At 43.6% G+C, this 12,184-nt stretch overlaps 1 pseudogene; it reads left to right on the plus strand.

Annotated features, from left to right (window-relative positions):
* The first annotated feature begins 1,770 nt into the window (after nucleotides 1–1,770).
* On the plus strand, nucleotides 1,771–2,656 carry LOC129656007 (protein lin-28 homolog A-like; annotated as a pseudogene).
* Nucleotides 2,657–12,184: the final 9,528 nt, after the last annotated feature.

The following is a 12,184-nucleotide window of genomic DNA, read 5'->3' on the forward strand; positions in this document are numbered from 1 at the left end:
CCCAGGGATCGAACCCGGGTCTCCTGCATTGGAGGAAGACGCTTTAACTTCTGAGCCACTGATAGGGTTTTTGGTTTGTTGTTTGTTTGTTTTAATCCGTCGGTATCGGTATTGAGTTATAGTTTAATTGGTAGCATTTTTTTAAACTGATAACATTTTAAAGCTTTTTGATAGTAAGTAAAGTAACAGTGTGTTATATGTTGGACTGTGTCTCTCAAAAAGTCATATGTTAAAGTCGTAACCCTCAGTACCTCAGAATGTGACCGTACTTGGAAAGCGGGGGTTGGGTCATTGCAGGTGAAATTGATTAAGATGAGGTCATACCAGGAGTAGGGCTTCCCCAGTGGCTCAGCAGTAAAGAATCGTCTGCAATGCAGGAGATGCAGGAGACTCGGGTTCAGTCCCTGGGTCAGGAAGATCCCCTGGAGGAGGAGCCAGAGTCGGACACAACTGAGCGACTAAGCACAGCACATACTGATACTAAAAATTACCAGCAAACCATCAGATGCTAGGGGAGAGGTATGGAACATATTCTTCCTCCAGCCTTCCAAAGTACAAATACTGCCAGCACCTTAGTCTCATACTTCTATCCTCCAGAACTGTGAGACAATAAATTTCTATTGTTAGAGCCCTCTGTTTTGTGGTACTTTTTTTAAGGCAACCCTAGCAAAAAAAAATACTGGGTGCATCTTATTTTCAATGAAAAGCAATCCGTATAATACTACATCCAGTAAACTAGAATATACATGTATATACATATTTTCAAGCATACATGGAACATCTGCAAACACTGAACATATGCTGGGAATATAGCAATTTTCAATGAATTTTAAAGGATAGAAATAATACAAAATATCAAGACTTCCCTGGTGGTCCAGGGAAGTGACTGGGGTGTGGGTTCGATCCCTGGTCTGAGAACTAAGATCCCACCTGCTGTTCTGCCAAAAAATTATAAAATGATAATACAAAGTACAATCTCTAATCTTAATACAGTTTTCTAGAACTCAAGATTTTTGGAAATAATGAAATATACTACTAATTAAACCATCAGTCAAGAAAGACATAACAGTGTGAATTATTATACAATATTTAAATAATGACAAAAAAATTACCTTTAAAAACTGATGGGATGGGCTTTCCTGGTGGCTCTGTGGTAAAAAAAATTCTGCCTGCCAATGCAGGAGACACCAGTTTGATTCCTGATCTGGGAAAATCCCACATGCCTCAGAGCAACTAAACCCATGAGCTGCAAATATTGAGCCTGTGTTTTAGAGCTTGCAAGTTGCAGCTACTGAGCCCACACCCCAAAACTACTAAAGCCTGCACAATCTAGGACCTTCAAGCCGCAACTAATGCACCCCCATGCAGTAACTACCGAAGCCCACGTGCCTAGAGCCCCTGCTCCATAGCAAGAGAAGTTATCGCAGCGAGACTGAGCATCCTAACTAGAGAGTAGTGCGTGTGCAGCAAGGAAGACTCGGTGCAAACAAAAATAAATAAACAAGTGTTGCAGTGTGCATATGTCATTTTTTAAAGTTAAAAATAGAATTACATTATGGTCCAGCAATTCCCCTTCTGCGTATATTCCCCAAAGAACTGAAAGCAGGGTCTTAAAGAGGTATTTGTACACCTATGTTGGTAGCAACATTATTCACAATAGCTAAGATGTGGAAGCAACCCAAGTGTCCACTGGTGGAGGAATGGATATACAAAATGTATATAAATGCGTACAGTGGGGAGCAGGGGCCCAGGGCTGCGGGCTCATAGACCATGGGCTCTGTGTCACACCACCAGTTTGCAGGTGGCTGCACCAAGGTGCCAGAGGAGGCGTCCAAGGAGCCACAGGTACTCCACAGCGCCGGCTTCTATGAATGCTTCAGCGTGTGCTTGGCATTTGGCGTCCTGTCTATGACCCACCCGTGTAGGGGTCGTGATCAGCCCTGCAGTGAATGTCTCTGTGCACCAGAGCAAGCTGCACCTGGAGGGCTTCTGGCGCTTGAAAGAGGGCGAGGCTGTGGAGTTCACCTTTAAGAAGTCAGCCAAGGGCCTGGCCTCTATCCGAGTCACCGGCCCTGGTGTGCTGTTCTGTGTTGGGAGTGAAAGGCGACCCAAAGGAAAGAATATGCAGAAACACAGGTCAAAGGGAGAGATGTGCTACAATTGTGGAGGTCTAGACCATCATGCCGGAGAAGGCAATGGTACCCCACTCCAGTACTCTTGCCTGGAAAATCCCATGGACGGAGGAGCCTGGTAGGCTGCAGTCCATGGGGTCGCTAGGAGTTGGACATGACTGAGCGACTTCCCTTTCACTTTTCACTTTCATGTATTGGAGAAGGAAATGGCAACCCACTCCAGTGTTCTTGCCTGGAGAATCCCAGGGACGGGGGAGCCTGGTGGGCTGCCATCCACGGGGTCGCACAGAGTCAGACACGACTGAAGCGACTTAGCAGCAGCAGCAGCAGACCATCATGCCAAGAAATGCAACCTGTCACCCCAGCCCAACAAATGGCACTTCTGCTACAGCACCAATCATATGGTAGCCTCATGTCTGCTGAAGGCCCAGCAAGCTCCCAGCTCCCAGGGAAAAAAAGCCTACTTTTGGGAGGAGGAAGAAGAGATCCGTAGCCCTGCCATGCTCCCAGAGGCCCAGAATTGAGCCATAGTAGATAGCAGCTATCCTTTCGTGATCAGAAAGTTTTGAGAAGCAGGAATCAATCGGCAGAGTGGAGTAAGTGGGGACAGGGTGGGAAGGGGGCAGCTGGCCCTGCCATATATCTCAGGCCGGGGTGCAGAGCATCACCCCGTCTTCTCTCTTGGTGGGAGGAAGGCATGAAACGAAGGAACTCCAGTCACGCTCTCTCCAAACGCATGTGAGGGCTTTGAGGGTTAACCCTCCCTGCATGCTTTATCTGAGTCTGCACCCCCAGAATCTCCAGCTTTTGAAAGTGGCCTGGATAGAGAATTTGTTTTACTCTTAAAGGAGATGGAATAATATTTCCCATGCTAGAGTGAAAAGATTAAGCATGAGACCAGATTGATGAACCCAACCCACAAGTCACTGCATTCTGTGGGAGGAAATTTGTCAGCAGGGAGGCAGGGTTTTCCACATCTTGTCTTCTCATAACCCCCTCTTGGAATGGAGTGCTGAGAACTGTCCCAAGCAGTGGGTTGTGATGACAGGCAAAAGGGATGGTCTGAAGAAACAGCTGCAGTCCTGGTGCTTCTAAGCTCACTCCCACCCCATTCAGGACCAATACAATTTTATTTTTATTTGCTCCCCTTGGTGACTATGCCTTGGGTCCTTCTTTCTCCAGGATTTCAACCACACTAGTTCTGTGGGAATGATGTATCTTGTGTATTTTAACTATTTTTTCATGATATATAAATATTCTGGTTTTGTAGTCTTGTATATTTTAATCTAAGACCCTTATACCCACACTGTGTTCTCAGGTATGTGAGCAATCTCAGGGGTGAGCTGGCAGGAGCTCTGGGTCTGCACGATAGGAATGCTTTTTGTTGCTCTATCACCAGAAAGAACAACTATTTGGAGTGTATAGCCTATTGAACTACCTCATTTTTGCCAGTTAGAGCTGGCTTTTATGCCAGATTCCCTGGTAGCTCAGCTGGTAAAGAATTCGCCTGCAGTGAGGGAGACCTGGGTTCGATCCCTGGGTGGGGAAGATCCCCTGGAAAAGGGAATGGCTACCCACTCCAGTATTCTGGCCTAGATAATTCCATGGACTGTATGGTCCATGGGGTCGAAAAGAGTCAGACACAACTGAGTGACTTTCATTTTCACTTTCTGCTGTGGTGTCCTCTTGAAACCCCTCCATCTTCAATGTTTCATAAGAGACTAGGTTTTTACTGGGTTGCCGCATGACTTAGTCTTCTACTGAAAGATTGGAAATTGGTTTGAATAGGGAGAGGTGGTGCAGAGAGGTTAGGAAAGGCTGGGCCAGGTAAAAGCAGAGAGGGGAAGCTAAGATTAGGCAAAGGTCCTCTGTACGTGTGATAAAGGATTCCATTCTAGACCTCTAATCCCAGGGCATAGGACTCACTTTACATATCAGACCCATCCTGGATTGGGTTAAACCTACCAGGTACAGCGGGCTTCTCTGGTGGCTCAGACAGTAAAGTGTCTGTCTACAGTGTGGGAGACCCAGGTTCGAGCCCTGGGTTGGGAAGATCCCCTGGAGAAGGAAATGGCAATCCACTCCAGGACTATTGCCTGGAGAATCCCATGGACAGAGGAGCCTGGGAGGCTACAGTCCATGGGGTCGCAAAGAGTCAGACATGACTGAGCAACTTCACTTCACTTTACCAGGCACAGCAGGGTATACTGTATGTGTTTTTTTGTTTGTTTTTTTTTTTAATAAAAAACATGAGTTGGTAAAGATAGGTTTTAAGAGCAATGTCTCTGTACCCATTTTGAGCTGCCCAGGGATGGATACATGAAGCAAGGACAAGATCCTTAACTTTAAACAATTCTGGGCATTTCCTGCTTGGCTTCCAGGGAGACCATCAGCTATGGCTTCTTCGTGGTTCCCAGAGCCACGGTTCTGCCCTGCTGCAGAAGTGACTAGTATCATGGTGGCTAAAAGAAAAAGGGAGTTTCATTTACATGCCGTGAGATCCCTGCAAACCTACCTCATAGTGTTGTAAAGGGGCAAATACAATGGCACGCATTGGGTGAGGTGGGTCTGAGCCTGGGTTCTTGTCTCACCCAACTGCTACTCCCCCTCTAGTTATAACATTTGCCTAGGGTTTGTATGACCTCACAAGTAGCTGATTTGGTGATTACTGGGTGGTATAGTTTGTGTAAATATAATGTGTTGGTCTTCTCCATGTTCTTTTAGAGTTTTATTGTTTACAAACTTCTTTCCATTTTGAGAAAAATAGCCAAAGCATCTTTGACAAAAGGTTTTGCACCAGGCAAAAAGATCTGAAACATAAGCCTGGGGGCCCCTCTTCTTGAAGTAGGGTGTCTTGACCCACACTTTCTTTTGTCTTCCCCTTCCCCTATTTCCTATTTCGAACAAGATTGTCTGTCCTAAAAACTAGATTCCTACCCACTATGTCCACCTTTGTGTCCCCTAAAATAGCCCATACACCTGTATATTTAATTTGTGGGGTGCCTGCGTTTAAATGATCTGTGCAAAAATCCTGAAGAAGCTAGGAACTCTTCATCCCTTGTTCCCAGTCTCCTGAGTCATGACCATTCCTTGATGTGATTCACGCTAAGCAGACTGCTGTCTTTGGATGGATTAAAACCTATTTTAATCTCAAGTCTGAGGGTAGACAGGAGCAATGGGGGGGGGTCTTCCATGTAGAAAGTGGGGTTAGAAGACCACAAAAGGAAAGATGAATGTATATCCAAGTCACGTAGGAACTTTTAGGCAGGTGCGAGAAATTGATATCCAATAGGCGACAAGATTGTTCAGTAGAAGATGGATGAATATAACTCCATGTTTACTGCTAGAAGCCATAGATGTGAAATCTTGAATTTATGAGGAGGAAAGGAGGGTAGAAAAGCATGTACCCATCTGTTCTTTCCCTCATCCTTTCCTCTCATTCCCAAACTACAGGAAACATAGCCCTCTTGGGCTTTGGCAACCCCATCTGGGCAGTGTTTATTTGATGGTTGATTTTGTTGTGCCGGGTACTTCCTTTCCCACTTGCTATCATTTTGTAACACACATTCTGACTGTTTTCCCTTCCCCTTCTTTTCCTTGGGAATATACAAGGAATAAAGACTCATTCAGTTCAGTTCAGTCGCTCAGTCGTGTCCGACTCTTTGCAACCCCATGAACCACAGCATGCTAGGCCTCCCTGTGCATCACCAACTCCCAGAGCTTACCCAAACTCATGTCCATTGAGTCGGTGATGTCATCCAACCATCTCATCCTCTGTTGTCCCCTTCTCCTCCTGCCCTCAATCTTTACCAGCATCAGGGTCTTTTCAAATAAGTCAGCTCTTCGCATCAGGTGGCCAAAGTATTGGAGTTTCAGTCTCAACATCAGTCCTTCCAATGAACACCAGGACTGATCTCCCTTAGGATGGACTGGTTGGATCTCCTTGCAGTCCAAGGGACTCTCAAGAGTCTTCTCCAATACCACAGTTCAAAAGCATCAATTCTTCGGTGCTCAGCTTTCTTTATGGTCCAACTCTCACATCCATACATGACTACTGGAAAAACGATAGTCTTGACATAGCCTTTGTTGACAAAGTAATGTCTCTGCTTTTGACTATGCTGTCTATGTTAGTCATAACTTTCCTTCCAAGGAGTAAAAGTCTTTTAATTTCATGGCTGCAATCATCATCTGCAGTGATTTTGGAGCCCCCCAAAATAAAGTCAACCACTGTTTCCCCTGTTTCCCCATCGATTTGCCATGAAGTGATGGGACGGATACCATGATCTTTGTTTTCTGAATGTTGAGCTTTAAGCCAACTTTTTCACTCTCCTCTTTCACTTTCATCAAGAGGCTCTTTGGTTACTCTTTGCTTTCTGCCATAAGGGTGGTGTCATCTGCATATCTGAGGTTATTGATATTTCTCCCGGCAATCTTGATTCCAGCTTGTGCTTCCTCCAGCCCAGTGTTTCTCATCATGTACTCTGCATAGAAGTTAAATAAGCGGGGTGACAATATACAGCCTTGACGTACTCCTTTTCCTATTTGGAACCAGTCTGTTGTTCCATGCCCAGTTCTAACTGTTGCTTCCTGATCTGCATACAGGTTTCTCAAGAGGCAGATCAGGTGGTCTGGTATTCCCATCTCTTTCAGAATTTCCCACAGTTTATTGTGATCCACACAGTCAAAGGCTTTGGCTTGGTCAATAAAGCAGAAAATAGATGTTTTTCTGGAACTCTCTTGCTTTTTCCATGATCCAGCGGATGTTGGCAATTTGATCTCTGGTTCCTCTGCCTTTTCTAAAACCAGCTTGAATATCTGGAAGTTCACAGTTCAGGTATTGCTGAAGCCTGGCTTGGAGAATTTTGAGCATTACTTTACTAGCATGTGAGATGAGTGCAATTGTGTGGTAGTTTGAGCATTCTTTGGCATTTCCTTTCTTTGGGATTGGAATGAAAACTGACCTTTTCCAGTCCTGTGGCCACTGATGAGTTTTCCAAATTTGCTGACATACTGAGTGCAGCACTTTGACAGCATCATCTTTCAGGATTTGGAATAGCTCAACTGGAATTCCATCACCTCCACCAGCTTTGTTCATAGTGATGCTTCCTAAGGCCCACTTGACTTCACATTCCAGGATGTCTGGCTCTAGGTAAGTGATCATACCATCGTGATTAAGATCATGGGTCATGAAGATCTTTTTTGTACAGTTCTTCTGGGTATTCTTGCCACCTCTTCTTAATATCTTCTGCTTCTGTTAGGTCCATACCATTTCTGTCCTTTATCAAGCCCATCTTTGCATGAAATGTCCCCTTGGTATCTCTAATTTTCTTGAAGAGATCTCTAGTCTTTCCTATTCTATTGTTTTCTTCTATTTCTTTGCACTGATCACTGAGGAAGGCTTTCTTATCTCTCTTTGCTGTTCTTTGGAACTCTGCATTCAGATACTTATATCTTTCCTTTTCTCCTTTGCTTTTCTCTTTTCTTCTTTTCACAGCTATTTGTAAAGCCTCCTCAGATAGCCGTTTTGCTTTTTTCCATTTCTTTTTCTTGGGGATGGTCTTGATCCCTGTCTCCTGAACAATGTCATGAACCTCCGTCCATAGTTCATCAGGCACTCTATCTATCAGATCTAGTCCCTTAAATCTATTTCTCACTTCCACTGAATAATCATAAGGGATTTGATTTAGGTCATACCTGAATGGTTTAGTGATTTTCCCCACTTTCTTCAATTTAAGTCTGAATTTGGCAATAAGTAGTTCATGATTTGAGCCACAGTTCGCTCCCAGTCTTGTTTTTGCTGACTGTATAGAGCTTCTCCATCTTTGGCTGCAAAGAATATAATCAATCTGATTTCAGTGTTGGCCATCTGGTGATGTCCATGTGTAGAGTCTTCTCTTGTGTTGTTGGAAGAGAATGTTTGCTATGACCAGTGCATTCTCTTGGCAAAGCTCTGTTAGCCTTTGCCCTGCTTCATGCTGTATTCCAAGGCCAAATTTGCCTGTTACTCCAGGTGTTTCTTGACTTCCTACTTTTGCATTCCAGTCCCCTATAATGAAAATGACATCTTTTTTTGGTGTTAGTTCTAAAAGGTCTTGTAGGTCTTCATAGAACCATTCAACTTCAGCTTCTTCAGCATTACTGGTTGGGGTAGAGATTTGGATTACCGTGAGACTGAATGGTTTGCCTTGGAAACGAACAGAGATCATTCTGTCGTTTTTGAGATTGCATTTCGGACTCTTTTGTTGACTATGATGGCTACTCCATTTCTTCTAAGGGATTCCTGCCCACAGTAGTAGATATAATGGTCATCTGAGTTAAATTCACCCATTCCAGTCAATTTTAGTTCGCTGATTCCTAAAATGTCAATGTTCACTCTTGCCATCTCCTATTTACCACTTCCAGTTTGCCTTGATTCATGGACCTAACATTCCAGGTTCCTATGCAACATTGCTCTTTACAGCATTGGACCTTGAAGTAATTACCATAAAATTCATCACAGTGGTGACCTCCATGGGAAGTAAGAAGCTGTGATTAAGAAGGAGGACATGTGGATAATTCAAGGGTACTGATAATGTCCTATTTCTTGAACTGAGGATTGATTACTATGATTTCTTAGAATGAGCATTTATTTATGTTTTGTTTTGAAATAATTTTGTCCTTATTTCTCCTTGCTTTTCCAGTGGTCATGTATAGATATGAGAGTTGGACTATAAAGAAAGCTGAGCGCTGAAGAATTGATGCTTTTGAAGTGTGGTGTTGGAGAAGACTCTTGAGAGTCCCTTGGACTGCAAGGAGATCCAACCAGTCCATCCTAAAGGAGATAAGTCCTGGTGTTCATTGGAAGGACTGATGTTGAGGCTGAAACTCCAATACTTTGGCCACCTGATGCAAAGAGCTGACTCATTTGAAAAGACCCTGATGTTGGGAAGGATTGAGGGCAGGAGGGGAAGAGGACGACAGAGGATGAGATGGTTGGATGGTATCACCAACTCAATGGACATGGGTTTGGGTAGACTCCAGGAGTTGGTGATGGACAGGGAGGCCTGGCGCGCTGCAGTTCATGGGGTCACAAAGAGTCGGACACGACTGAGTGACTGAACTGAACTGAACTATTTCTCCTTAGAGTTCTTCCGTAAGGAGAAAGACTTACAGAAAAATTACAAAAATAATACAAATATTCTTCACTCAGCTTCTCTTATTGTTAGTATCTTGCATGCGTGCGTGCATACTAGGTCACTTCAGTCGTGTCTGACTCTTTGTGATTTCCGTGTGTGTGTCTGTGTGTGTGTTAGTCGCTCAATTGTGTTTGATTCTTTGTGACCCTATGGACTGTAGCCTGCCAGGCTCTTCTGTCTGTGGGATTCTCCAAGCAAGAATACTGGAGTGGGCAGTCATTTCCTTCTCCAGGGGCCCTTCCCAACCAACCCAGGAATCCAACACACATCTCCAGCATTGGCAGGCAGGTTCTTTAAGAGTGTGCCACCTGGAAGGCCCAATATCTTGCATAATCACAATAAAATTACCAAAGTGAGTTAACGTTGATATGATAACATGAGCTAAACTACAGACTTTATTTGACCTTTGCCACTTTGTCCTTTCTGTTCCAGGATCCAATCCAGAATCCCACATTGTATTTATTAATAATTGTCCAGTTTCCTTAGTCTCCTTTACTATGTGAAAGTCTTTCAGAGCCTTGGCACTCTTTTTTAGGGATTGTGGTGAACATTTTTAAAATTCATTAATTAGGAACTATACTAGCTGTCTAGTGGTTAAGACTCCCCCCTTCCAAAAAAAAAAAACAAAAAAAAAAAGCTCCACCTGCCCACTGCAGGTTGGCACAGTTTCAATCTCTGGTTGGGACTAAGATTCCACATGCTATGTGGCATGCTAAAAATATTTTTTAAATTTACTTTTTGAAGTATAGTTGATTTACAATGTTTTGTTAGTTTCTGGTGTAAAGCAAAGTGGTCAGTTTCATATATATATTTTTAATATTATTTTCCATTATGGTTTAATACAGGATATTGAATATAGCTCCCTGTGCTATACAGTAGGATTACAGTAGGACCTTGTTGTTTATCCATTCTGTATATAATTGTTTGCATCTGCTAATCCCAAACTCCCAATCTATTCCTCCCTCATCCTGCCTCCCCCTTGATAACTATATATCTATTTGAGCCTTGGTACTTTCGAGGAGTATCGGTCAATCATTTTGTATAATGTCTCTCAATTTGGTGGTTTGTCTGATATTTCTCATGCTTAGACAGAGGTTATGCATTTTGACATGCAAGCCTTCTCAGCAAATCATATCAGGGGTACACAATGTCAACATGTCTTATCATTGGCAATGTTAACCTTGATAACTTAGTTAAAAGGAGGTGGGATCTACTGTGTTTCTGCTTGTAAAGTTATTATTTTGATCTATGTAATTAATAAATACCTTGAAGGAGATACTTCAAGACTGTGCAAGTACCCTGTTTCTCCTCAATTTTTTACCCATTAATTTCACCTTCCATGGTTGGGTGTTGCTCCAACAATTATGACTCTTGGTGTTTTAATAGTGGTTTTCTATCTCTCAATGTGTTCATTGCAGTTCTTCTGTAAGGACGGCTGCTCTTTCTCCATTTTTATGTTAACTTTTACGCACTTTACTGTAATACATATTTCAAGCACACATGGGACATTTACAAAAATTAAGTATATCCTGGGAAACACAAGAATTTCAATGAATTACAGAATTGCCCTGCCCAGATTCCCTTTATGGGGCCACACACCCATTTCCAGCTGCTATGGAGTTGATGACTAAGGGCTCACAGTCCTTCACCAAAGAACTGCCTTCAGTCAGCAGGGAGGCTACCTCACTGGAGAACCTCGAGCAGCCCACAGTGACTGACATGGGCTTACAAAAGGCCAACCCCCTGCCTCAAAAGTGCAACCAGTTTTGAGATGTAACCCACAGGTCAGAGCTCCTAGGGATCAGGTGGACACAGACTTAACTGTTAACTCTTAACAAACCTGCCTAGCTTTCTGCCCTGCCCTAATCTGCTTCCCTCGTCCACCTTCCCTCTCGTGAGAGCATTCTCTCAATAAAACCCTTGCACAAGAACCTCCATCTCAGGCTCAGGTTCTAGGGAATCTGCCCTGAGATATTTTCCTGATTTCTAAGATTCCTTCTGAATGATTAGTGAACATGTGGGGAAGGGAGAAGATAGAACCTGGAGGGAAAGTGTCTCTTTTTTTTTCTCCTTTACTCAAGCTAAGGAAGGAAAAGTGAGATGGCAATATAAATTTGGAAGCCAGTCTTAAGCTTTGTCGCCGTGATGGCAGTCTTGAAAATGGCCTCGAGAATCCCTTCGGGCAGTTTTTTTGCTGGTCTTCTTATTTGCTACAATCAGAAGCTCAAAAGTTTTGCTATATAGAGCTGAGAGTTATGAGGGAGAAACTGAGACAAGTCTGGGGTTGAAACCCGGAAAGCTAGGCCTTGAAGCCTCCCTCATTAATTACCCCAAGACTCTTCTCTTCAGGCTGTTTTTCACCTTCTTGGAGTTGCAGGCCTCAAGGGTTTCGGAAGCCTCCTGACCCCTCTCCAGGTCTCACCCACCCATACACTAGCCCCACGTCTCAGAGATGGAAATTCACATAGTATTAGAAAGGATGAGAAAATGTTCAGAGAGATGAAAGGGGAGGATGAGGAGGAAGAAAGTGGATACATCTACAAAAATAATTAAGATCATCAATCGGGTTCGTTACATACCATCCATAAAAATAAAATTTGCTTTATTTACAAGTTGAAGGATTACACTCTCTGTTCTCCTGGCTTTTGCCTGGAACTTCCCCTGGAGTTCCTTCAGGAGCCTGTTGCCTCGCTTGCTCGTTAATAGAACCTGTGACTCCATTCTCCTTTTCATCTGGGTTTCTCCTTTCTTTGGAATCTGATGCTTTGTTCTCCTCCACTAACTTCTGCTTAGTTCGGCAGCACATACACAAGTATTGCCGGAACTCCATCATACTCCAGGGAGATGACTTGGTATTGGAGACAGTCGTGTTCAAGT

This window comes from Bubalus kerabau, chromosome 6, assembly GCF_029407905.1.
Source record: "Bubalus kerabau isolate K-KA32 ecotype Philippines breed swamp buffalo chromosome 6, PCC_UOA_SB_1v2, whole genome shotgun sequence".
Taxonomy (NCBI): domain Eukaryota; kingdom Metazoa; phylum Chordata; class Mammalia; order Artiodactyla; family Bovidae; genus Bubalus; species Bubalus kerabau.